Below are 17,945 nucleotides of genomic sequence, written 5' to 3' on the forward strand. Positions count from 1 at the left end.
TCCCTCTGCCCACCTGTCCCCTGATCTCCCCAAGTGAAGAAAGCCAACAATATCATCTCTTTGAACAAAAGAGAGAAGCACTTTTGATTGTCACTAATGGAACTTCTGCTCTGTTCTGTCTTCCTGTTCCTCTCTGTCTTTAAGTCAATACATTATGGTTTTGATCGGGGTGCCTTGTTGATGCCAAGTATGCCTTGATTCCATGTTCATAAATGTAAATATTTTAAGTTTCCTTTGTTTTTAATTGAAATTATTTTCATCATGGTCAGTTGTTAGTCATGGAATTACAATTCTTTGTTCATTATTTTCTACATTCATTTTATGGATAACTTTTGAACTTGTTTGGTTGGTTTATATCTCTCTGTTTTGCTTGGTTTCATTTATTTCTGTCAATCCGAAATTTTCCAGTGGAAACTCTGTAGGTCTAAATTTTTGTTAAAGAGATACGACTTTTCTGTTGGTTTTTCATTCATATATTTTACTCTGTTATTTTAGCCATCATCTTATTTTAAATCAGTTTTATTTGTTATGAATTAGATAAAAACCCTTGTAGTTTTGTAGTGTTTACTGTTGCAAAGAGCACTGGTAGAGAAACGACTAGGCGCAGGGTCAGAACACCCTGCTGCTATCTGGCCGTGTACTCATTAGTAAACATTTCCAATGCCTTGTTTGTCAGGCCTGGTGATAGACCCTTTAATACATTGTCTTAGCTTCTTCTTCTCTGCCCTGCAGATTAGAGAAATTAAGTGACATTTTCAAAATCACACAATAAAACCTGACAGGGGTAGACTTGAACTAAGTCCAGCTAATTCTAAAGGCCTTGTTTTTTCCCACAAGATATTTTTCCTTTGTGTGTTTAAGGCTTTTCTCCAGGTACTTGAGAGAATGTAAAATACTAATCACTGCTAACTTCCCACTAGAAGCTGATTATTTGACATCACTTTGTTGGCTGGAAAGTCGACCACTGTCATACCGCCCTGTCACAAAGCAGGACTTAGGAATGTGGGTGCTCATGGTCATTCGTGGGTGGGAGGGAGCCCAGCATCTTCACCACCCCCTTTACAGGTAATAAGAACCATGGTGACTGAAAATGGGGTTTACTCAGGCAATATCATTGGCCATTGAGATAACTTAGTCAAGTTAGGTATTTTTAGCCCCATTACGTAAATTAAAAAATGAAGTCTATGCCAGGCAGCTTTCCATTTCTGTGACCAAATACTTGAGAAATTTAATTTAAAGGAGAGAAGATTATTTGTGGCTCAGTGTTTCAGAGCTTTCAGCCCATGCTCCCTTAGCTCCATTGCTTTTAAGCCCCTGTGAGGGAGCAACTTGATGGCACAGGAGCCTGGCGGAGGAAAGCTGCTGACCTCATGGTAGCTGGGAAGTAGGAAGAGGAAAAGAGTGGAGAGGAATGGTCGTGGCTCCATGACCCACACCCTTCAGCCAGGCTCCACCTCCTCTTTGCATCACCTGCCAATGATGCTGTCAAATTATGATTACCAATGGGCCAGTCTCCTCCTGATAAAGCTAGAGCCCTTCTGATGCAGTCATCTTCCAAAAGCCCTTCCTCCGAATGCATCAGCTCTTTGGGGGACTTTTTAGATCTAAACCATAAGAGAGGCCCAGAGAGGCAGGATGAGTTATCCAAGGTCAAACAGGCAACTGCAGAGGCAAGACCCGACCTTTGGTCCAGCACCTCAGTTCTCAGTCGTGGTTGCTAGCTGAAAGATTTATTCTAGATATGTCTCTTTATGTTTAAAAGTAAGACAAGAAAAGGAAGAACAAAAAGTAAAATCTGTCCTGTCTGTGGGCCAGGGGTGCGGCTCAGTGGTAGAGCACTTGCCTAGTGTATGAGAGGCCCTGGGTTCATTCCACAGCACCAATCAGGCAGGAAAAAATGTCCTGCTTAGTCTCAGAATGAATTTTTATAGACTTTAGGAAAATTGTTTGAAGGTAAATGCAAGAAGGGGGGAGGGAGAAAAGGAGAAAGGGAGAGAGAGAGAGACTAGCTCTGTTTAGATATTTCAGTAGACCATCTATCTAGCCAGGAATTTAGATAATGTTTTATTCCATTTCTTTGTTCTCTTTTGGGGGCAGCAGTGTGGAGAGGGGCGGTTCCCCTCCAGGAGAAACTTTCACCACACTTCATCCCAGGAAACCAGATCTGGGGCATTGCAGCGGCCCAGGGGAAACTGATTTTCCTGTCCATATGCTCAGAGATTAGCTGCCAGCCTGCTGTCAGATATTCTGTGACCTTGTTAAGGGCAGGGAGGACCATCTGCCTTGGGTTTAAGAAACAGCATTTGTTAGTGTTTGTTTGCAGGCAGTGTATTTAGAAGGCTCCAACAAGACTAAAAACACTATTTATTCAAGAAAGTTTTATCTGCACAAAAGAATGTGCGGAGTGAGTGCCTGCATGGGTTCTGAAGGGAAAGGGAATTTATGACTTGTATCTGTTTTTGTCGTTATGTATGAGTGCTCCATTTTATAGTGGAGCTGATTATCCCCATAATAGCTTTTCCATGTACCTATAACCAAGGAGTAGGTGAATGCCTTCTCACAAACATCGGGGCTTAGTGTGTTTAAGTTGGCACACGACTTTAGGTGAAATGAAATTCACTGCAGACAGTGATCTGTCCCTACGAGAATGTAGTTTTCAAGTCTCAGAAAGACTCTGATCTTAAATAAATCACCTGAGGGATTTCTTTTCCAGCCAAGAGAAGGTACATTCAAGTTACAGGTAGAGGAATGACTCAAATGCTCAGCATCAGTTTTTGTTTTATTTTCCTTTAATAATCTGAAGACTAAAATAATTCCCCTAGTACGAATTCTGTTCTGTGACAGGCGGATTTCAGAGGCTGAATGAACCAGCCTAACTTGGGCAAGTCATGGGTGTCTGGGTGGATAGGAAGTGTTTTGTGGCGATGGGGAGGACAAGTGGCAGGAGACTCGCAAGTGACCGGAGTCCACTGGCATCCCCACAAGCCTGTTCGGCAGCCCTGCTGTGGAGGAGCCGTGGGCTTTGCCTTTCTTCTCTCCCGACCTAATCAAGCAGCTTACTGACTTGAAGTACGGGGACTGTATGACCCCTGGCATCCTCTTTTCGAAACAGAAAGATAGAGAAAGTACAAAACTTGTCTTCATTTCCTAATAGTGGTTCAGTTAGGAGCAGGTTGTGAAGTTGCATTCTTCGAGCTGATTACAGCATGTTGTATTTTAGACGGGTTTACTTCATCTCCCCAAACACAGTCTGTTATGGAAGAAATGATGCCAAGTTGAAAAGACAGAAAATGTTCATGTCTCCCAAATAGTAGTTTTCTACCCAAGTATAAACATGATTAAAGAATAATGTGTTCAAACTTTCTTACGCTGGCTAAATACCCTAGGGGTTAAGAATGTATCCTTTTCCCATGGCAGACACTCAGTCTGTTCTTCTCTTCTATAATTGTTATCTTTGGAAGTCTCTCTGCATTTGAAGAACTGATGTTTTCTTAAAAGAAAGAGGGGATTTCTTAATATTACAATTGAAAATCAGAAAGGGATGTAAAGAACGCGGCCATTATTTATTAATTACTGTACGTCGAAGGTAAAACTAGGATCCTTACATGTGCTTTCTCATTTAATTTTCTCCATTTTACAGGTGAGAAAAATGAGATTCAGGCTGGTCACTCCTGTAACTGAAGTATAGAACTGAGTGACTGTTAGAGGCAGAAGGTTTAGAAAAAAGTGGAATTGGGAATTGGCTATTTTGTTTTCCTTTCAAAACAGTGCTTCTCAGGTATAAGTTTCTACCAAACCCATCCATCCCATTGTAGAAGCCAAACCACACACAATTGGAAGCAAGAGCATTTAAAAGTAAAGCTCAAAAGATTTTCCATGTCTTCCCAACTTAACTCCTTTGTGTTGGACTTTGGAATTTTCTAGCTTTAACTTCTAAGGTTACCGAATTAATCATTTCTATCTGAGAACCCCAACCTAGTGTAAAAGTGTTGAATTGGAATAAGAGAACTGAAAGAATTTTCTTTTTCCATGTGGAAAATGTTTGCCTCGTAAGCATGTGAGTATGTGGAAAGTGCCGTTCACACACCTGCCATGCTGGCTCAGGATTCATTCAGACTTGAGCCATGTGGTGTTTGCAGCCCCAGGCCTTTGCTCCAGCTCTGCCTGCCAGCAGACCCAAGCCTGGTGCTATCCGTGTGAGCAGGGGGTGAGGACCTTCAGACCATTTTCCCCGTGGCCATCTTCCTCTGTGGAATGCATGTCTGAGTTGTAATCTTTTTAAGCTGTTTCCTGAACTTCACTACTTTAATCATATCTAAGCAGTTAGGCCATCGTTTAAAAGTAATATTTAGTTATTCGCACAGAATACCTGGAGCTAGGGAGAGTTGTATTTTCCCACTATCCATTCATGGCAGAAAGTAAACTTATTCTCCCCAGTGGTCATTTTCTTTCCTCTGCCTCCTCCCCCTGGTCTCATACAGTGTTGTAAACTAAGTAGGCACGTTTGGTCTCAGTTCTGTGGTCAGCTTGGCTCCCCATGGTGAGTGCGATGCCACCACCTGAGCTCAGAAGCCGGGTGGAGAAAGCTGGGGCTGTGCTAGTCTGTGGTCACTTCTGCTGACCCGCTCTGTGGTTAGCTTCTTGGAAGAGAGGAAATATGATTCACTGGCTGCAGTTTAATCATTCCCAATGAGTATTAATAATGGTACCACTTGATATTTGTCTTGATTGTTAGTTTTTGGTGACACATTTATATATTTTTGATCCTTTTCATAAGCCTGAAGCCAGGCAGATATCACTATCACTATCACTATCTCTACCACCATTTTACAGATGAAGAAACTAAGAGCCAGTGGAAGGAAATAACTTGTTCAGGATGGCCTAACAGAAAGAGGTAGAGCTCTGGACCTCTTCCTAGGTCTCCTGCCATCTAGCACATTGTTAAAATTACTTCATGACTGTAGTATCTTAACTGATAGCATAGAAATGGGCTCTATTTCTGTATCAGTCTTCTCTGCTGTCAGTGGTATGCAGGATGGGTTTTAGAGAACAGAGGATGATAAAAATGTAGCTTTCTCTCTAAGAGGCTTATTGAGTCATGTATTAACCAAATGGTGAGAATACTTTGAGCAAAATTTGTATGGAATAGAAGGCGATAGGGAGGAAAATTAAATTGTATATGAGGATATTATATTAAGTAATTTCTACAGTGTTGGGGGAAAAGAGGAATCCTCCATAAAAGAGACCATGTAAGAATAAGACAGATGCTTCTGGAGGGCTAACAAATTTGCCTTCTCCTTTCCTTCCCTCATAGCCAAATGTTAGCACGTCCTGAAGCGGTGACAGAAAGGCACAGTTGGCCAGTGAAGAAAAACAGAGACCCCGCAGTCCCCTTTAACAGGAAAATGGCTAAGGTAGATTCTCTTTCCCTTTTCTATTCCACACCAGTAGGGAAACCCTCCCCTGGCATCCCTGAGAATAAGGAAAATTTCTAGTTGGGCATGAGTTGGTGGAGATAAGCTCAAAAACTTGTCTGCAAATGGGGAATACAGGGTGAAAGAAGGAAGAGGAGGTGACAGTGCACTGCCTGTCCGGATCTGTCTCCCTCTGGCTTGTTTTCCCTCTCCTTGCTCTGGGCTCAGAATCTTGCCTCTGCCCAGGGATCCTGCTCCCATCTCTGGCCAGTGGCTCAGAGTTTGTAAGGTTCAGGCCAAATGCTGTGTGGGAACTTGGGTTTTCCCCACTTTGTGCTTCTGTCATGGAAGAGACCAGGTTTTCCCTTGGATTATAACCATTGTGCATATGTCTCAAGCATCTACCAGCAGATATGTTTCATTACCAGTTAGGTGCTGGGCACTGTGGAAGATTCTTGGGAAGGGAGATGTTAATTTGTTGTGTGTGTGTGTGAGAGAGAGATGGAGCAGGCCCAGCAGACAGGAGTCAGTGGTCCTAATGTACAGAGCACATTTAAGACAATTCCAAGGGACTCAGTCCATGAAGGAAGTGCTGTGGGGCTCAGGGCTGAGGACGCTTTATCTGTTTCTCAGGGTGAGATCAGCTATAGATGAGATGTGGAATGCCATTGTCCATTTATTCACTTGCATCCCTGAGTAGACATAAAGGTCTGGAAGGCAGAGATCTTATCTGACAACATTTTTTTTGGCCAATTTCCCCGGTAACTAGCCATAAATATTTGCTGCAAGAAAAATGGAAGTAACCTAGGCTTTTATCTAGCTCAGAAGTGTTCACATGGTATATAGTCAATGAATGGTTAATAAATAAATAAAATATCTATTTGATGGTTTCTGTTTCTTTGTGAAATAAACAAAAGCTTTAGAAAAGCCCCCCCCCCCGCCCATATCTATAAGGTTGTAGATAGTCAAAGTCATGCTATAGAAGTACAGGTAGGAAAGGCCCACGACGGTCGGGATCCTGCTTCCCTCCTCCCGCTGTCACGCAGTTCCAGTACAGCACTCAGGCATGGGCCAGTGCACATCACACACTGGCCGGGATCACAGCTGGCCAGGCTGCACTGCCGGCCCAGGCCCAGGCCTGGCTTAAGGTTGCAGGAAGGCTTAGAGAGGAAAGACAGGCAGACCCAGTCTCTTCTACAGTAATGAATTAAAATAATATTCATGGGAAATATCTCTTTGTTTTATTAGAGGAAAATGTTTAAGTAAAATTTCTTGCAAGCTCTTAAATTTAGGATAAAACAGTAGTTTGTAAGCATTAATTTTCAGTGTTTTCACTGAAATGAAAATTAAGGAGAACATGCCCATTATTTCAGTTTTGTTGTCTTTGTATTGCTCAAAACGGTATCGTGGCCATCGGGACTGTTTGCTCTTCATTGGTAACTTGGAAATGGGCAAAGATCATGTCAAAGTTATAAAAGAAGAGGTACTACTGGCTCTTTGTAGTTTTATAGACATTTAAGCTTTGTAGCGCACTGTTGCCATTTGATCTTCACTAACTCATACATTAAAGAGTCGAGGATTACCCCCATTTGGCAGATGAAGAAGTCACGTCAGGTAATTGCCTCCTGGAGGGTCAAACATGGAGCTTGCAGATGAGGACGAGACCCAAGGCTCTTTCCCAGGGGCCACACTGCCGCTCTAGCCAGTGCCCATTCTCGAGAGCAGGAGCACTTTCATGTGTGTGGGATCCTGTAGCCTTGCGACATCCTCATGGGACAGCAGGGCAGGTGTGGTCATTACTTTCCTGTTAGTGGTGGGAAAATAGGTCACCGCAGTCAAATGGTTCTGCTGAGATCTGGCAGGTGGTGTTGGAGCCAGGGCTTGGAACGCCAAGCCCGCTCTTTTCCCCAGGAGACCCAGCCTGCCCTGGAGCACCAGCCTTGCTGCCGGTGTGGTTGGGGCTGCGGGAAGCCTGGCTTCGAAGAGAATGTCTCCTCGCAGCCACTCTGGGTCGCGTGAATGGGTCTCAATTGGGCACACAAATCTCCACTTACAGAGATACCAAGGAACAGAGTGAAAGGGGCAGACCCAGAGGCTTCAGGAGCCTGTTTCCAGGGATGCCACCCCTCAGGATCTTGGGACTTTTGTCTGGTGGCGTGTGTAAGTGAGGTTTGTGCACTGCTTCAGAGTAGTGGCCTGGGAATAGATTAATTCGACACACTGAGGCACATTGGTGAGTAAGTTATGTGGAAAGATGAAAGTTCTTGGAACTAAACCCAGGAAGAATTTGCTGCTTATTTCTCTGTAAAAGATAAACTATAACAATGAACTGTTTACCTAGACATAGATAAAAGAATTTGGTAAGAAGCCTTATTTTTGTGATATTTCACATGGTAACTTAAGCTTTAACCTCTGCCTGTCCACGAGTGCATCTTGTATTCTTCATGACCTATGTCTCAACCCTAAAACTCTTCTTCCCTACTCCCTCCGAACATGGCAAAGTTGGCTCTTCCTTCAGTTGAATCCTTAACAGTCTCAGATACATCTGTGGAAACTCTCAGGATATCAGATCTGGGAAAGAATGTTACATTCAGCTTTTAGCTTTCTCAAAATATAGTGGAGAAGCTGAGACCCAGTGAGGGTCTCATTGCTAATTTTAATCACAAGGACAGCTCTAAAATGCAGCCCTTTTAGCTACAGAGCTAGGACTGTTGTTACGACTCAGTAGCTTGTGGATACCTGCAAGCTGCCCCCCATTGAACCCAGGGCCTTCTCACTGACTTACATTCCCAGTCCTTTTTAAATTAAGTTAAATTAAACAGTTTTTGAGACAAGTCCTCATAAAGTCACTAAACTGCCCAGATTGGGCTCAAACTTGCATCCTCCCAGAGTGCTGGAGTTATATAGGTGTGCACTGGCTGCTATGTACTGCTTGTCCTTTAGAAGTGAGAGATCAAAAAGTGGTAGGGCCAGAGCCCTGCCATTGTGGGTATTTATTTGTGCAGCATTCTTTATGTGGAGTTTGTCTGTTTGTGTGTCTGTCTCCCACACTAGATTGAGGACAAGGGACTAAGTCATAGTCATCTTAGTTGTTTTAACCCTGAGCACTGTGTGGTATGTGGAAAGCCCTCAAGGGTTTTGTGTTCCCAGCCGCCCTGTTTTGTATAAAGGTCAACTCACGTGCGTGGGGAGGGAAGCAGGGCTCCTTTGAAGCACCCAGTGTCACTGTCTTTCAACAGTATCTCATCCAGCCCGGAACCTCATCAAAATTCATCTCCCTTGAAAACAAAACGAGACTTCTCCCCCTAAAAAGCCAAATGAGGAGCCACCTCCATAATGAGGTATAGAGGGCAGTTAGTGAGATGAAGTAGATAAAACTTGGATGGACAGTCTTTGATGCTAAAATTAATATAACTTTGTGGGTTAAAGTGAAGCTTAAAGAGTTTCTCTAAGTGGTCACATTTGTCTCTGTTTGTTATTGTCACCCTCGTCATCGGGTTCTCTCTAGACCGAACCCTGCAAATACAGACGCATTCACTTGCCTGTGTCCTAGTGAGCCTGAAGGAACTTGAAGGTTTTGTGCTCGATGATAAGAACACTGTGTCTAAACTGCATGCCTTGTGAATCGTCCTTCGAGAAGGAATTCCTTGTGCTGCTTCTGGCTGCTGCAGACAAAGTGGCTTTCAGGCCTGCCCCAGAAGGGGATGGGAGTCTGCACAGTTGGTTTCCTGACAGCCCAGTCACCGTCTTGTTCCTGACACGCCATGCAAAGCCCTGGAAATCTCCCATAGGACCCTGTGGATGTCAGGTGTAGAGCAGAGCGAGCTGGGACATCCTTCCTCGAGTAGGTGCTTGAGGCCTTCACATTTTGTCTTTTTCCTTAATCTAGGACACTTTGCCAAGACAGCAGACCAAATGGTGACTGAGTCTTGACCCCTCTCCAGGCCAGAAGAACACGGTCCTGGTTGTACCGAGTCTGTCTTGGCGTCCCCCCTTGGATTCAGACCTTGAAGCCCCAGGTAGCCCCTCTACAGCCGAGGTGTTTTGTCAGAGCGAGATTGCAAAGAGTTAACACTTTTGCTTTTTCGGAAAGTTATCTGTGAAGAGTATTAGTTGTTTAATAAAGCGTGCCTGCCCTCCCGATGAACCCGCCAGTGACTCTGCAGCTGAGGTCATTCCAAGTTCACGCGGTGGACTTTTGACTGCCTTCTGTGTCTGTGAAAACAGTCGGCAGCTCCTGCAGGGATCATTCATTCAGGCCTGTAACACAAAACTATTGCCAATGGGCACCTGCTGGGGCGGCTTCCCAGGAGGGCTGGGAGGGAAGATACCAAACTCCTCAGGCATCTGTAGAGATAAGAGCCGAAGGAAGGAGCTTGCAGGGATCTCGAGAATCAGGCTACCTGAGACCCACTGCAGGCCAGCAGGCCCATGTCAGGATGTGTTAGGGAGCCCACTCCCATAGCACACAGCTCATTAAAGGCCTGTGACAAAGAGGAGTAGAAAGAGTGCCTGTATATGTGCTTGCATGCATGTGTGCATGCATGCGTGTGTGTTTGTGGAGGAGGAGGAGGAAGAGAGGTTTGCAGTGCATTCCCCAAATTTCTAGCACATTCTTTCTTCCTCAGAAGAAAACAAATTGACCAGTCTGTGCATTTGCTTATTTCTAATTTTAATTTGTCATTCATTCTGCCAGATAGTATATTGGATTTAACTGCTCTTCTTAATGGCTCTTTTTATGAAACTTCATATACCATCAAAGCCCAATTTTGCCACATTTTCCCTGGAAATATCCTGTTCTTGAGATCGGCTGCTTGAATTTTACGTGTTTCCCCAACTTTGACACAGCTGGGCAGGCACTGTCTGAGACATCTCCGTTTTGCTTGGAAAGTCCACTTGCTGGCTGTAGAGGGCATTGCTGGGAGAGCTGAGTAACTTAGTGTGGGATGTGTGCTCTTGAGTTTTAGCTGCAGTGGCAGCTTGGTATTATGGTCGGAAATGTCAGAGCATGAAGTTTCTGGAAAATACTGAATAGTTCTAGTGCAGTCCTACATCTTCCAGTCATACGCATTAAGAAAAGTTGATTTACCTGCTCTTTTGTTTATTTCATGATGTATTCCCTGCATCCCCAATGAGCTGTAAACTAATTTATTTATAGGCATAGGTTACTGGTAAATGTGTGGTGTTTTCTTAATCTGCCTGGCGATGATACATTTTTTGAAAGCAGTTTTGTTCTCATGCAAGCCTAAGCCTTTTTTATATCCCTTTGGTACATTTCACATAAATTTGTCTTTGTGCAGTGCAACATTTATATTAATCTTGGATTAATCTCATATTGTACTACATGGTAACAATCCTAGGAAATTCTGATCAAAAGCCAACTGCCTGTTTCCTTCATTCTGGATGGTGGTGTATCTGGCTTTTTGTGTGTCATCCCTGCCCCCCCATAAGGAGTGACAACAATGTTAATTTTGTATTTCCTTGGCTTTTGTCTCCCATAATTTGTTGCCAAAGCTGATCAGGCAGCTTGTCCACTTTCATGCTATTTGTGAACTGTAGTTGCAGTGCATGTGGAATGTTATATATGGTGCACTGTTACTATAAGTGTTTATATGGTAATTGCAACTATCTTTATTCCTCAGTCATGCTCTGTAGGAAACAGGATTCTGAGCCTGCCCTGCAAGTGCAAGGTCCTGAGTTTGATCCTCAGTATCACAAAAAAAAAAAAGGATGAGAAAACATAGGGTAGACAGTGTACTTGCACCACTGAAGTGAGTTTTGAGTTTAATTTAGTAACTAAATGGGCATCTTTAGAAGTAACAGTAGCTGAGCTGAGGATTTTAGCTCTAATTACATAAAAAGTCACCTGCTCCCCCCAGCCCGCTACCCCGGGCAATTAGCATGCGCGAGGCCCTGGGTTCAGTCCCACACAGCACCACCACCACCACCACCACACACACAAAGTACTAGCTAAATTTATCGACTGCTTTCCCATGTGCCAGGTAGTATCCTGAGTCTTTGCACAAACTGATTTATTTAATCTTCATGATGATCTTCTGGAGAGCTGGTTTATAAGTGGGGACACTGAGGCCCGGAGAAGTCAAGTGACTTGCCCACAGTCAGGAAGAAAGCTGGGCCCAGGAGCTGGGCTGATTCTGAGTGTATATTCTTAGCTCTGGCATGAGAGTTACGCACTATCAAGGCGGCTTCATTCCTGGACTCCTCTGCAGCAGGCATTAACTACGTAAGGCTGTATCCTTGAGGGGTACAGAGAATTTGAGTCACAGTTTAAAGTCATTTCCTGTAGTGCCCTTTTGTATAATTAGATCTTTTGTAGATGCTGTACTATTTGGGCCAAAGTATGTAGCCACAAACCAGGAAATGGTTCTGATTTGGTCTGAGATACTTCGTGAAAGCATTTTAACTTCATTCCAGCTCCACATACGGAGCTGACTAAATATAGATCTATGCAAAAGGTATAACCTCATGTTAACACTCTGTAGTACGTGTCCAGCTAGTTCCCAACTGTATGTGGACAACTAGAAATGCCAGGTTCCATGGTAAGGCACCAGGGAGACAAGTGTGAATAAAGCAAGGTCTTCTTCCCCTTAGGCTCAGGTGCAGCAGGGGGAAGGTTGTGTCAATAGTGCATGCAGGGAAGTGGTCCAAGGGCCAGACTGAAGTCCATGCGGGCTCTAGTGGGCCCCTAATGAAGGCAAGGAAGGCCTGCAAGAGAGGAACACATGGCTGGATTGTGAAGTCCAGGGAGATCCACGCCTCGTGGATGAGAGATGGTATGGACAGGAGGGGGCACATAGGTGGGAGCCGGAGGCGTGAAGCTGAAGGACTTGGGGAAGGAGTTCAGGGGCACAGGGCTTGGCGGGGGTCCACTCAGTCAGCTGTCTGTACAGGAGAAAAGTGGCCCATGGCTCACCCCTACACGTGACTGTTAAGGGGAAGGGACTGAGCAGAATGTTTCACTCTTCCAGCCCAGTATTATTATGATGTGACTGTGATCTGCATACAGACGATGTTAACAGTTGGCTCTTGCAAGTGTTTCTTTGTATGTGGGCACAAGAGTTACACCTTTCACAGAGAAAGCCAAGGTAAACAAAAACTGACAGCCTCCCACACAAGGGGGAGGGGAGGCCTGATTCATTCTTTATGTAATTGCAATTAGAGCTAAAATCAAGCTAAGCCATGGCTTGTTTGTTGTAGGTAGACTGCATCAGACTATCCACTCTGGCCAGAGCAGCCCTGTCCATTGCTCAGTCGCGGGCTGCCTTAGTGTTTGCTGTCACAGAAAGTCACCCTCCCCAAAGCCTAGTGCCCATGAGCCCAGGTCCTTGTTAAAGGAAGAGGGGCTCCTTGCACCCCCACTGAAGCACCTGGGCTAGAAAGGAAGGAAGAAAGTAATTAACCACTTGATAAGTGAAGTGTTTGCCATTGATCCCCAAACTACTCTTTGGGAAATTATCTGACCACATCTGACCCCATCTGACCAGCCATTTATAACTGTTTGGCTGTTCCTTTTACACATAGCTAGACTAGGTGTGACTTACATTTGAGAACAAAGAGCACATTATGTATAGGAATATGTTTATGACTTCTCTGTCCCATCCATTCCAGTCAGCAGGTTATTCTCTGCAAATCCCTCCATTCCTGATTTCACTCAAGACACCTACCAGTGTCCCAGTTTGGGTATGGAATTTTATAAACTAGTTTTGTTGTTGTTGTTGTTGTTTTTGGTACCGGGGGTTGAACTCGGGACCTTGCGCTTTCGAGGCAGACGCCGGAACCACTGAGCTAAATCCCCGGCCCTTAGGTATGGAATTTTAGTATGTGCATGAATTAAAAGGCGCTGTTTACATTTACCTTGAGGCAGGACTGACTACTATTTTTCTGTACACGTTCAGACTAAGGCCAGGTAGGTTTCCTGTTGACTTCTTGGAACCTTTGAACCTTACTGTGCTCCCAGTGCTCAGGACCATCGTGCTGGATGGCATCTGTCCAGCTGGGTGGGGTGGCGCTGATCTGGGTTCTTTGACCCAGAGGTGAACTTAGGTTGGGCAGCCTGACATACAGGGTAAGGGGAAGTCCCCTTGTGCAAACCTGGCAGAATGTCTGTCAGGACATACCCATGTCCCTGGCTTTCTTGGCCCACCTTGTTGTGTGTCCACTCCTGTCACTAAAAACTAGAAAATTTGTAGCTACCCACTGTGCCCTGCACTTGCTGGGCTGAGTCACTGTTACAGGGCTTGGAGAAATTTGCATGTGCTGTGGACTCAGTATTTGTGCCCCTCCTCAACTCATATGTGAAGCTCCAAACCCTGAGGGAGCTGGGGACTTTGGGAGATGCTTGGGTCTTGAGATCAGAGCCGTTTTAATAGAGACCCCTGCTGGCATAGTGATTTATGGCTATAATCTCCAAACCCTGGGAGGCTGAGGCAGGAAGATCACAAAGATCCAGCCCAGCCTGGGCTATTTAGTGACCTAGCGAGATCCTGTCTCAAAATAGAAAAGCAAAAAGGCCTGAGATTTAGCTCAGGGCCTGGGTTTGATCCCCAATACAGAGACAGAGGGGGAGATATAGAGACAGAGACAGAGATGGAGACCCAGCCCTGAGAACTGGCTCATCTCTTCTTGCATGTGGGCTTCTATTGAAAGATGGTCCAGGGCCTCACAACACACCAAATCTGCTCTTGCATTGACCCCAGAACTTTTGGCCTCAGAAATGGGAGAATTAAATGCCAGCCAGTTAACGGCATTTTGTCTCAATTTTTTTTTTTTTTTTTTTTGTACCAGAGATCAAACTCGGGTCCTTGTGCTTGTGAGGCAGGCGGCAGAACCACTGAGCTAAATCCCTGGCCCCAGTTAACGGCATTTTGTTGTAACAGTCCAAATGAACTAGGCAGCATGTACCATAGGATGCTATTCCTTTAAAATTTTCTTGATTCATGGTTTCTCCTTTCCACTCATCTTTCTATCTGTGGGGAGAGCACAGTGCTGTACGTAGAGCTTTTTGACTGTGTGAACCTCAGCATCTCATCCTCTGTGAGCCCCAAAACTTCCGGCATTTGGAGAAAGGTGACCAGTGCTGGGATGTGTGCACAGCAAAGCCAATTGCCTAGTATCTTCTCATCTGAATTTTCTCTCCATAGACACTCCTAGCTGGTCACTACACTTTGTATGCCTTTTGTGTGAATCAGAACCGAAAATTTGACATTTTCAAGTATTGAATACAATACTTGACAGATTCCTGTGTGCCAGGTTAAATTTGAGGTACTTCACACTCCCCCCGCTTTTTTCTTCAGTGCAGGGGATCAAATCCAAGGCTTTGCTCATGCTAGGCACTGAATTACACCCCCATCTCTGCTTCAGTTTTTGAGATAGTGTCTTGCTAAGTTGGCCAGGCTGGCTTTAAACTTAGGATCCTCCTGCCTCAGCCTCTTGAGTAGCTGGGAATGTAGGCTAAAGTGGCTACTTTATATCTTTTTGTTTTAGTCAGTTCTTCTCCATCCTCCTATAAATTGCTCAGATACCTTGGAGTTGTCCTTGACACCTTTTTGTTACACCAGATGTCCAGTTTATCAGCAAATCCTATCAGCTGTACCCAAATCTGAGCAAAGCTAAAGACATGGCATTTGAAAAAGATCATCCGTCTTTGAAAGACAGAATTTCAAGTTCAAGTGATTGAACAGTCTTTTGGGTCCTTTATTCTCAGAGCTACTCTGGGTTCATTCTGGAATTTATTAGGGAACCCACAACTGTCAGTTCCATCCTTGGAATAAAATGATTGTCACTTCTCAGGTTGACACTGTCATGTGCACATGCAGTCCTGGCCCAGGCCCTCTTCTTAGAATGAAGGTACGGTAGTGGACAAGACTGACATCACTCGCTTTTGAACTGAAGGGTTTCTGTCAATGAGTTCCTAAGGTGTGTGTGTGTGTGTGTGTGTGTGTGTGTGTGTGTGTGTGTGTGTGTGTTAAAAAAGAAATACAGTAATTTCAGCTGGGACTGGCAACACATGCCTATAATCTCTTGAGGCAGGGGGATCCTATCACAAGTTTGAGGCCAGCTTGGGCAACTTAGTAAGATCCCATCTCAAAATAAAAAACAGAAAGGGCTAGGGATAGCTCAGCAGTAGAGAATTCCCCTAGGACGCATGAAGCTTCAGTCTCTAGCACTGCCAAAAAAAGGAAAGGAACAGTTTCCCAAATTTATTTGCTCATCTTGTTCTTTGAAGTTCTGAAGTTCATTTTAAATCAATTTTGCTGTCTTCTCTTGCCAACTTAGAAAGTTTGTGACACTTATCTCAAGATTTAAAAATATCCAAGCTAGAAATTGTTGTTTTACTGTCTCTGTGACCCTTTGATAGACTGCACTTGAAGATTCTGTGCGAGACTCCACCCTGGCCCATCAGCAAAGCCACAGGTGCTGGCATGGCTGTACGTCCAGCTTGGCAGGTCCTCGTCTTCTCTCCCACCTAGGCCTCGAGCTCAGAGTGCCTCCTGTCTCCCCAAGGTGCTGCCTATCCAGCTGCAGCCCAAGGAGAAGCACGTGGGCACTCCTGCTTGTCTGGCAGAGGTGTTTCTAGTCACACAGAGACTGCAGCGCTGTGGACCTCTGTCAGGTTTGGTCCCTGTCTCACTAAGGGTTGTGCCTTTAGTGAGTAGAAAAGGAGTGAGAGTGTGAATAAGGGAAGAGGAGGCTTTCTTCAGCCATCGAGCAGTGGAAACAGCAGGGGCTGGAGCTTGAATGGGAAGGAAGGCTAAAAGAAGACGTGTTCTTAAGATTGGGGAGATTGGATTATAGCATAAATCTGAGAGGAAGAAGAAGCCATAAAGATTGAAGAGATAGAGAAGACAGTTGGTGGAGTTCTACCCAGGGCTGGCTCTTACAAAGGCACAGAACAGAGGAAGAGTCAGCATGTTTATTCAGAGGAAGATGGAGGGGAGGACAAGGGGTTTCTCAGTGGAGTAGAAGATAAGTTGGGAGGAGGTTAGCGCTAAAGTGATGAAAAGAAATGCAGAACAAATCCTGTCACACTCCAGCATTGTTCCAGCTGCTGCCCTGTGGGCCGGGCTATACAGATGACCAGCATCCCCCCTTCCTTGGGGCCTGAACTCGAGCTTTTTCGCCTTGCACATGGAAGCCCATCTGGAGTCGGTGGGAAATGGATTTAAACACAGGGTCGGGCAGCAGTGGCCACCCACACTAATCAGCCCACACGCAGAAGTGTGCAGCGGGCACAGCTGAAGAGGAGAAGTTGTGGGTTGTAGGGTCCTGCTGGGTTGCAGCATGGGAAGAGCAGTAGCTGACGTGGGTATGGGGTTCCTGCTCCCCTCCTACTAGATGCTGCCGTCTTGGTAACAGAGGCCCTTCTTAAGCCTTCACTGGGCTTCTAAGATCAAGTGATGCCTTTTATCGGTTGTTCTCTGTGCAGGTGACGAGCAGTCATGTGTGGGGTATTATTATATTGGTCATCTAGAGATAAAATCTGCATCGAAAGAGTTAGCTGAAATTTAAGACTTTGGTACCTCTTGAGTTGAATTTTAATGTAATGAGCTGTATCCTTACACATTTTAGAGTTAAATCTCAAGCAGCACTATCGGCTAGAAATATGTGAGCCACATCTCTAATTCAAAATTTTCTTAGCACCTTTGAAAAGTGAAAAGAGATAGATGAAATTACTTTTAATATTTTTAGTTAGCCCATACAATGTATTTAAAATATTATTCCAATGTCTAGTCAATATGTAAAAATAATTGAGATGTTTTACATTCTTGTTTTACCTCGTCTGTTAATGCTGGTCTGTATTTTTGACTTAGGGTGTATCTTCATTTGTCTTAATCACAGCGTAAAGGCCCAGTAGCCACCTGGGGTGTGTGGTCAGCTTACTGGACAGCACAGCCATAAACTCAGAGATGGAACTAAAGTTGTATGATGCAAACCTGCATTGTGTGCTTGAGCAGAAGAGTTTCAAGTCTCTGGTTATCCTGATTATTGGAATGGATGAGCCGTTGCTTTTTAGTCAGTCTCTGCCTTTTGCTGCGTGATTCATTTGCAGCACTTACCTTGCTTTTACTGGAGAAGGAAGCCATTGAGTAAAGAACTTTAACCCAGTATGGTTTTGTCCTCATCATTGCAGTGAGAGGCTTTTGACATGCTTCTCTGAGACTATCACAAATAGCTATTGTCTTTATTTTTTAAATATTGTTTTGCAATAAGTGGCAAGTTATTGTTATTGTTCCCTTAGGTTATTTGTTTCTTTTCGTATTTCTTCTTCCTGCCTACTTGGCAAAATTTAGAAAACATTCTATGATGTTTTGTTTAGGGTGAAAATAGAGGCAAGATTTTTATGAAGTTTATTTTTAAAAATGGATTCTGTTTTTAGTGGCATCCTTAGAAAACAGACTTCATAAATACTTTTTCGATTGTGGGACAGTGAATCAGTATTCTGTGGGATACACGGAGTTTAAAGAACAAGGGGTGTGCACCATGACCTAGTGAGTACTCACCCCAGCAGTG

The 17,945-nt window shown here is 44.4% G+C and overlaps 1 protein-coding gene across 15 annotated transcripts in view; it reads left to right on the plus strand.

Annotated features, from left to right (window-relative positions):
• The window catches only part of Vps13d (vacuolar protein sorting 13 homolog D), a 255,741-nt gene that overhangs the window by 178,217 nt on the left and 59,579 nt on the right, over nt 1-17,945 (plus strand). The window contains exon 66 of one of the 15 annotated variants that reach the window (XR_002389017.2): nt 5,315-5,414. The exons of the other annotated variants lie outside the window; for them this stretch is intronic. The gene's annotated coding sequence lies outside the window, so the exon portion shown is untranslated. The remainder of the gene's footprint in view (nt 1-5,314; nt 5,415-17,945) is intronic. 15 annotated transcript variants of the gene reach the window in all.

The sequence above is a fragment of the Heterocephalus glaber genome, unplaced genomic scaffold, assembly GCF_053883595.1.
Source record: "Heterocephalus glaber isolate CG9 unplaced genomic scaffold, H.glaber_assembly_v1.0 deba00001447, whole genome shotgun sequence".
Lineage (NCBI taxonomy): Eukaryota > Metazoa > Chordata > Mammalia > Rodentia > Bathyergidae > Heterocephalus > Heterocephalus glaber.